This window comes from Sturnira hondurensis, unplaced genomic scaffold (genome assembly GCF_014824575.4).
Source record: "Sturnira hondurensis isolate 20B ecotype Veracruz unplaced genomic scaffold, ASM1482457v3 Scaffold0008640, whole genome shotgun sequence".
NCBI classification, from domain to species: domain Eukaryota; kingdom Metazoa; phylum Chordata; class Mammalia; order Chiroptera; family Phyllostomidae; genus Sturnira; species Sturnira hondurensis.
Window position 1 is genome coordinate 6,572,195 of NW_028081271.1, and position 7,277 is coordinate 6,579,471.

Sequence of the window (7,277 nt, forward strand, 5' to 3'; positions counted from 1 at the left end):
CTCTGAATCTAAGTATGGCCATTCTAATTGAACATAGAATGGCTAGTACTTATATGGAGCCAACAATGTGCTAGGTACTTCCTGGAAGAGGTCAGTGTTCTCCTAATTTCATTGGAACACAACCCAAACCACTGATCTACGTATCGTCTTTGGCTGCTTTACACCACAACATCAGAGTTCATTGTGGGCATTTTATTGTGTTGCTTTATTGTGCTTCACGGATGTTGCATTTTTTACAGATTGAAAGCAAGCCCCCCCCCCCCCACTGAAAAGATAATGACCTGCTTTATCGCGGGGGTCTGGCATCGAGCTGGAGCAACAACTGAGACCCTGAGGCTCGCAAAGCCTGAAATATTTAGTGTGTGGCCCTTTATGGGAAGTTTGCCTATCCCCGCACTGTGCTATGTGAACTCTCGTTATAACAATACTTACACTGTGCAAAGTCAATCATATAACTGGTTAAAAGTACAACCCCTGGGAGAGGGTCTAGCACAGATATAGGAACTCAATAAAAAATTACAGCCATTATTGTTATGTTGTAGCATAACACAGTGAAATTACACTAAATTCCTTTGTTAGCAGTCTGCCTATCAGTAATTGTATCCTAGATTATTTCATTGTTTTAATCTTAGAGATCAGGTTGCACCCATTTGTCTGGTCTCCTTTCTCATTCGGGGCCTCACTGGGGCCCTCTCCAGCTCTTCCCACCACTCTGCCATACGAGAGGGGTCTGTGGGGACAGTGGGTGCCCATCATGGGAGAGAGGCTGAGTCCTCGGGTGCGATGGGCCCTGTAAGGACCCACACTGCAGGACGAGGAAGGGGAGGCCGGTTTTCTGAGCTTGAGACACTGGTTTGTGGCTGGAGTGCTGTGACCTGTTCAGGGTGGGCTTCCACAGCGAATTCCTGTCCCAACAAAGGGAAGAAACAAAATCCAATTTAAAACCAGCTTTCACCAGAGTTTGTTGCAAGATGCAAGAGGGTATTGGACTAAATAATTTAAACTTTCATTCTGGGCTCCAGAGAGTGTGTGAGACATTCCGTCTCCACAGGCAAGGGGGTTCTGCCTGCTCAAGTCTCCCTGGATGTCCAGCCTCCCCACTGGCCACCCCAGACAGCACCCTAAAGATCCCCCTGAGCTCACCTGCTGGGGGGCAGAGGGCTGGTTTGTGGAGCAAAGATCCTCCCCGCCCCCTCTCATGCTTGGTTCATCGAAAACAGGAAAACAGAACACTGGAGAAGGGTCTCAGTAACTGTTCACAGTGGAATAAAACTAAGCTGCTTTTCTATTGGAAAAAGATGGTTGTTCAGTGTAGCTAAGGGCCGTCTGTGGGGCCCCGAAAGAACATTCCATGCAAGATGTACACCCCGCCCCCCCGATCTGTTTCCTTCATGGAATTGTCTCCAGGCTCTCCCATCTGGCCAGCCCGGCCCGGCCCTGTCCGAGGCAGAGGTTTGCATGCACCAGGGTTGCAGAGGGCAGTGGTAGGGTCTGCAGTCACACAGGTTTCTCTCCAGACAGCCTGGAGCCCTGGGGGGTGGTCAGACACACCCTCCGCCCAATAATTGGTCTAAAACAGAAACCAATAAAATGGACGTCCACGTGCACTTACCTACTCTGTTCGTTAGCCTTTCATTTCCAACGTGTTTCCACTCACGTTGGAGGCCTGGCACGTGCGGAACACACACAGCTAACTTCTCCAAGGAAAACGGTAACAAAGGAGCCCACAACTCCTGCTTCTGCTAAACGCGATTGTCTAGTGAGAAAGTGCCCGAGAGAATGTCACAAATCACTGTGACACACAACAGAACCATGTTGCCCCCAACCCCATGCACTGAAAGGGCACCTCATTCTTCCAGGGGCGGTGGCTTGGTTGGAGGAGGATACTGCGGGGCAGTTGCGCCGTCCACTTATTCACCGCCCATTCAGCAAATCCTCACCAATCCCCCCAGGGCAGCTGCTGTGGGGCCGGGACCATGCCAGCGAATGCTCTGTGCTCACTGATACGGGCGTTACTGCATATTGCCATGCATCCTGGCCTGCTCTATTTTTTTCCTTTTTTATTGAGATACAGCTGAAATAACGCTTTGTCGGCTGAAGGTGCAAGACATTTTGACTGGGTACATCTATTTATTGTAATACGATGACCACTGTAGCCTTAGCTTAACGCCTCTGCCACGGACCGTAATCATGTCTCTTCCGTGGTGAGAACGCTTCAAAGCTAGTTTCTTAGCAACTTGGAAGAACAACACAGCTTGGTTAGCTACAGTTACAATGCTGTGTGTTAGATCTCTGGAACTCACTCATCTTCCAACCGAGAGCTTATGCCTTTTGACCAATATCTCCTCATTTTCAACACCCCCACCCCTGTAGCCACCCCCCCCATTGTGGGTGGGGATGTTTCCCTGCCCTGTCTAGGCTCACGTCATTAAGATTTGCTGATACTGCAGACAAATATGCATCCCCCCCAAAATCTGCAGGCTCAGGTGTTAGTCAAACCAAAACAAAACAGTAACTGCTTGGCTTTTGCAGAGTTAGTGATAGATGTGTGATCATATGTGTTTTAGTGAGCCTTATTCTAAAGCTGCTGCCTCTTCACAGAGAAAGCTACCAGAGAAAAGCAACTCCCCTTGGCTTTTATTTACTCCATTTGTTTTATATGTTGAGGAAGGTATGTACATATCCCAGGAAGTAATGGCCATGGACAATTAGAGGCGCCCACAGGCAACCATATAGGAAGCTAAATAGCAGCGAAGCAACCTGGCAAGGTGAAATCACCTTTTCGGTAAATTTAGATGGCCTTTGATCTAGTGGCTCCTAGACATATGGTTTGCACTCCATAAAGTAGACATTGGCACTCGCTGTAGGTCCTTTGTGTTATCTCAGACAATATTGCTTTGTTGTCTCCAGAGGGAGATTGACCGGTCGAACTTTTTGTGGTGATGGAAACGGTTCCAGCACAGTGTTCAGCCGAAACGTCCAGCATGGTCCTCATCAGCCTCGCGTGGCCACTGAGCCCTTGAAATGTGACTAACGCGCCTTAGGAGCCAAATTTTAATGTTGTTAAACTAAAATTTAATGGGAAATAACCTCATGTGCGAAGTGACTGCCATATTGAACAGCCCAGCTCCAGAGACCCAGGAATGTTATGCCATCTTATCCGTGTATTATCTACATACACTGGATTTTGTTGCCTGAAGATGTTTACAATGTAGTCAACTGGGCCTTGCAAATTGAAATTATTTTTGCCCTGGATTTAGTGCATTTATTATACTGAGGGTTATACTATGCATTGTATGTATGTAATTGTAATATGTATACAATTATATGTAAAAGTATATATACATATATTATATACATATATTATATACATAATATTATATACATCTATAATATTAGTCAGCTCAGATGACCATAACAAGATCCCATAGACTGAGTAGCTTAAACAACAGAAATTGATTTCTCCCAGTTCCGAAGGCTGGGAAGGCCAAGGTCAAGGTGCCAGCCGGGTCGGTTATGGGTGAGAACCCTCTTCCATCTTTGCAGACAGCCTCCTGGTCTCTGTATTCTCAAGTGGCAAACCAGGTGCAAACTCTGACCTCTCTTACTTTTTCCATAAGGACACTAATTCCGTCCTGGGCACCCTCTTCTCACAACCTCATTTAACCCTGCTTATCTCCTCGAGGCCCCACCTCCACACACTACCTCATGAAGGGTTAGGGCCTCAACAAATGAATTTAGGAGAACAGGATCCAGCCCGTAGCAACACACACACGCATTTAAAAAGTCTCATAAAACATTGTAAAATCCTGGAAAGTTCTAGTTTTCCTTGTAATCACTATTTCAATGCATTTTAAAAATCAATCACATATAATATTTTTCTTAAAAATGCCTCCACTTTGCCAGGGCTTAAGCACCTGTGCTTGCTTGCTACACTGGCACCAATATAAGCTCAGAGCAGAGCAGAAGGCTCTCAGGGGGGAGGTTTGAGGGACAGGGAAGGAGTCCCACCTCAAATGGCCTGTCAAAGGGAAGAGATGGAATGATGGAACGCAAAGTTTCTGATAAAAAATGTAAGTCATTTCTAGAGGGATAACACAAATATCCACGTATTATCTCTCAAAGGCGCACGGTCCTTGGAACCATGGCCTAGGTTGGGGAGGTGCTGGTCAGAGGCTGTGAAGTTCTAGGTCGGGGTCAGTGTGCGCTGGTGTGGAAGGACATCCTACTAGGTGGCACACGATGAAGGTGAAGCTGAGCTCTGGGTCCAGCCGGCAGAGCGACCTGGGGAAGGTGACGTGTGTAAATTGGCAGGGACGGTGCTCGGACCCACGGTGAGGGTCAGGTGAGATGACCCAGGATGGGCACACGGTGGGGAGCCTCGGGAGGGCTGCTCACACCACCACTGGGCAGAAGTCCTCTGCAGAACTTTCTTCTGCTCCGAGAGTCTCCACGTGGGACGGGGTGTGCTGGAGAAGGAGTGTCCTGTCACCTGAACATTCAAGTACAGACCGGTGGTACACGTAGCGCTGATTTTGAAAAAGGTAAAAAACACACCTTCCAAAGGCTGATCAGACAGCACAGCATCTAGTAGCCCCTTCAAGAGGGAAATTTTAAGACCCACAATAGGCGATGATGCAGTAAAAGCACTTGAAAAATTGTGAAAGCCACACACTCAAGATCTTGTTTGTAATATCTTCAGTTTTTACTGCATACTTCAGCTCATGGTGAACGAAATTTCTTCACGGCCTTGGAAATTTTTAGTTGGAAAAAACATCAGTGCCACTAAATCTGGCTGCATTTTACAATGTGAAATCTAAGGCTCAAGAGACAGGGTGGGTCGTTCCCCCCAACGGTAGCAAAGCCACTTCGTGATAAAGCTGAGTTTGAACTGTGGGTCTGGACGGCAGTTCAGGGATTGTTTTTTTACACACGCTGCCCTCCTATTTCCAGTGATAAGTGACATTTCGAACACCCTAAAGACCCCACACTTACATTAGAACAAAGACAACTTTATTCTTTTTTTTTTCCTGGAGTGTGTCTTCAAGGCTTCATAGTCACCGCCTTTTGTGGGGAAGCTTTTCCAGCTGCCACTCTGTGCAGAAGCCACGGCTGTTTGCTGTTCCTTCTCTGTCTACAATTCTGTGAACCAAAATTTTACCCCAACGTGGGGCAGTGATTCACTTACCAATATCGTAACAGCACCTTCACCCTAAACAATTTTCCAGTCACTCTTGTATTACCTCTTTTTAAGAGGTTTATGAAGTGGGCATGACAGGAATTTACGTTAATCTGCATTTTGTAGATGGGAAACAAGAAATCAGGGAAATGGGAAGACTCACTAAAATTCGGAGTCAGTCCGTGGATGAACCAAATTTTCAACCCACGTATCCTGACTCCTAATATTGGTGTTTTTCTACCTGCTATTGTCATTTGGAAACAGAATATTAGTAAATACTTTTTTAAAAACTTGCTTTAAAGTCTTTGTTTAGCTGAAAAGATAATGTCTTAATACTAACTTTTGAAAGATATTGCCTAATATTTGACTTAGACAAAAGAACACAGACAAGCTATATTTTACCTGTTACTAAACCATAATAAACGGGACACCTGTGAACTCCATCTTCCAAATACCTGGGCTCTATCTGTGTGTTTTCTTCAGTTTACTTTCTCTTTCCCCAAGCATTGCCTCCTAAAGGCTTAAAGAAAAATTTGTCACAAATTCATGTCTGTCTCTAATACTACATTTACTTTTGTTTGTTTTTAAGCCACAGAATTTTTTCTAAGCTGTACACTCTCTTCAGAAAATTGCTTTTTTCATGCAATATTCTATTTCCAAGATTCTTTCAGGTTATTTCATGGAACAAGAATTAATATATTTTGTACCAAATGCTATTCTATTGTGCAAAATATCTCACTGTATTTATTTATTTTTCCACCGGTGGACATTCTGGTTAGCCAGTTTTTCTGTGATGAACAATGGTACCATGGCATTTTTGTGTTTGTCTCCTAGGTGGGTATTCCAATTTATGGCATACTGCCAGTCGGGTTCCAAAGTTGTTGTAATAATTTGAATAAGCAATTTTTAAAAATACTTTCCAACCTAGTGTTTATAAAATGGCACTCCACTTCCAGCCAAGGTGGAGGCGTAGGTACATACACCATACCTCCTCACACAACCAGAAGAAGGATGACAACAAATTTGAAAACAAAAACAACCAGAACTGCCAGAAAATTGAACTGTATGGAAGTCTGACAACCAAGGAGTTAGAGAAGAAACATTCATCCAGACCAGTAGGAGGGGCGGAGGTGGGCAGCTGGGCGGAGAAGAGTCATGGCCAGGTGGCGGCTGGCAGAGTGGGCGGTCTCTCATTTACATGCGGATAGACTGGGAGGAACAACTGGGGAGTGAGACAGACCTCGCAACTCAGGATTCCAGTACAGGAAACGAAACCCTCAAAACCTCTGACTGAAAACACCTGTGGGGGTTGTGGCAATGAGAGAAACTCCCAGCCTCACAGGAGAGTTCGTTGAAGAGACTGACAGGGTCCTAGAATGTACACAAGCCCACCCACCTGGGAACCAGCACTGGAAGGGCCCAATTTGCTTGTGGGTAGCAAAGGAAGTGACTGAAAGCTGGCTGAGAGCTGAGCAAGCAGCACTGTTCCCTCTTGGACCCCTCCCCCACATACAGCACCACAATGCAGCCTCGTGGGTAGCCCTACTCTGGCCGAATACCTAAGGCTCTGCCCCTTACTACATAACAGATGTGCTGAGACAAAAATATGGCCCAAATGAAATAATAGATCAAAGCTCCAGAAAAAATACAACTAAGTGATAAAGAGATAGCCTATCAGATGTAGAGTTCAAAACACTGGTAATCAGGATGCTTGCAGAAATGGTTGAGTATGGTCACGAAATAGAGGAAAGAGTGAAGGCTAAGAAAGGTGAAATAAAGAAAAATGTATAGGGAACCAACAATGAAGAGAAGGAAACTGGGATTCAAACCAACGGTATGGACCAGAAGGAAGAAATAAACATTCCACCAGGACGGAATGAAGAAACAAGAATTCAAAAATATGAGAGGAGGCTTAGGAATCTCTGGGACAACTTTAAGTGTCCCAACATCTGAATCATAGGGGTGCCAGAAGGGGAAGAGGAAGAGGGACAAGTGGAAAACTTATTTGAACAAATTATGAAGGAACAAATTAATCTGGCAAAGGAAATAGACTTCTAGGAAGTCCAGCAATTTCAGACAGTCCTCAAACAGTTGGAAT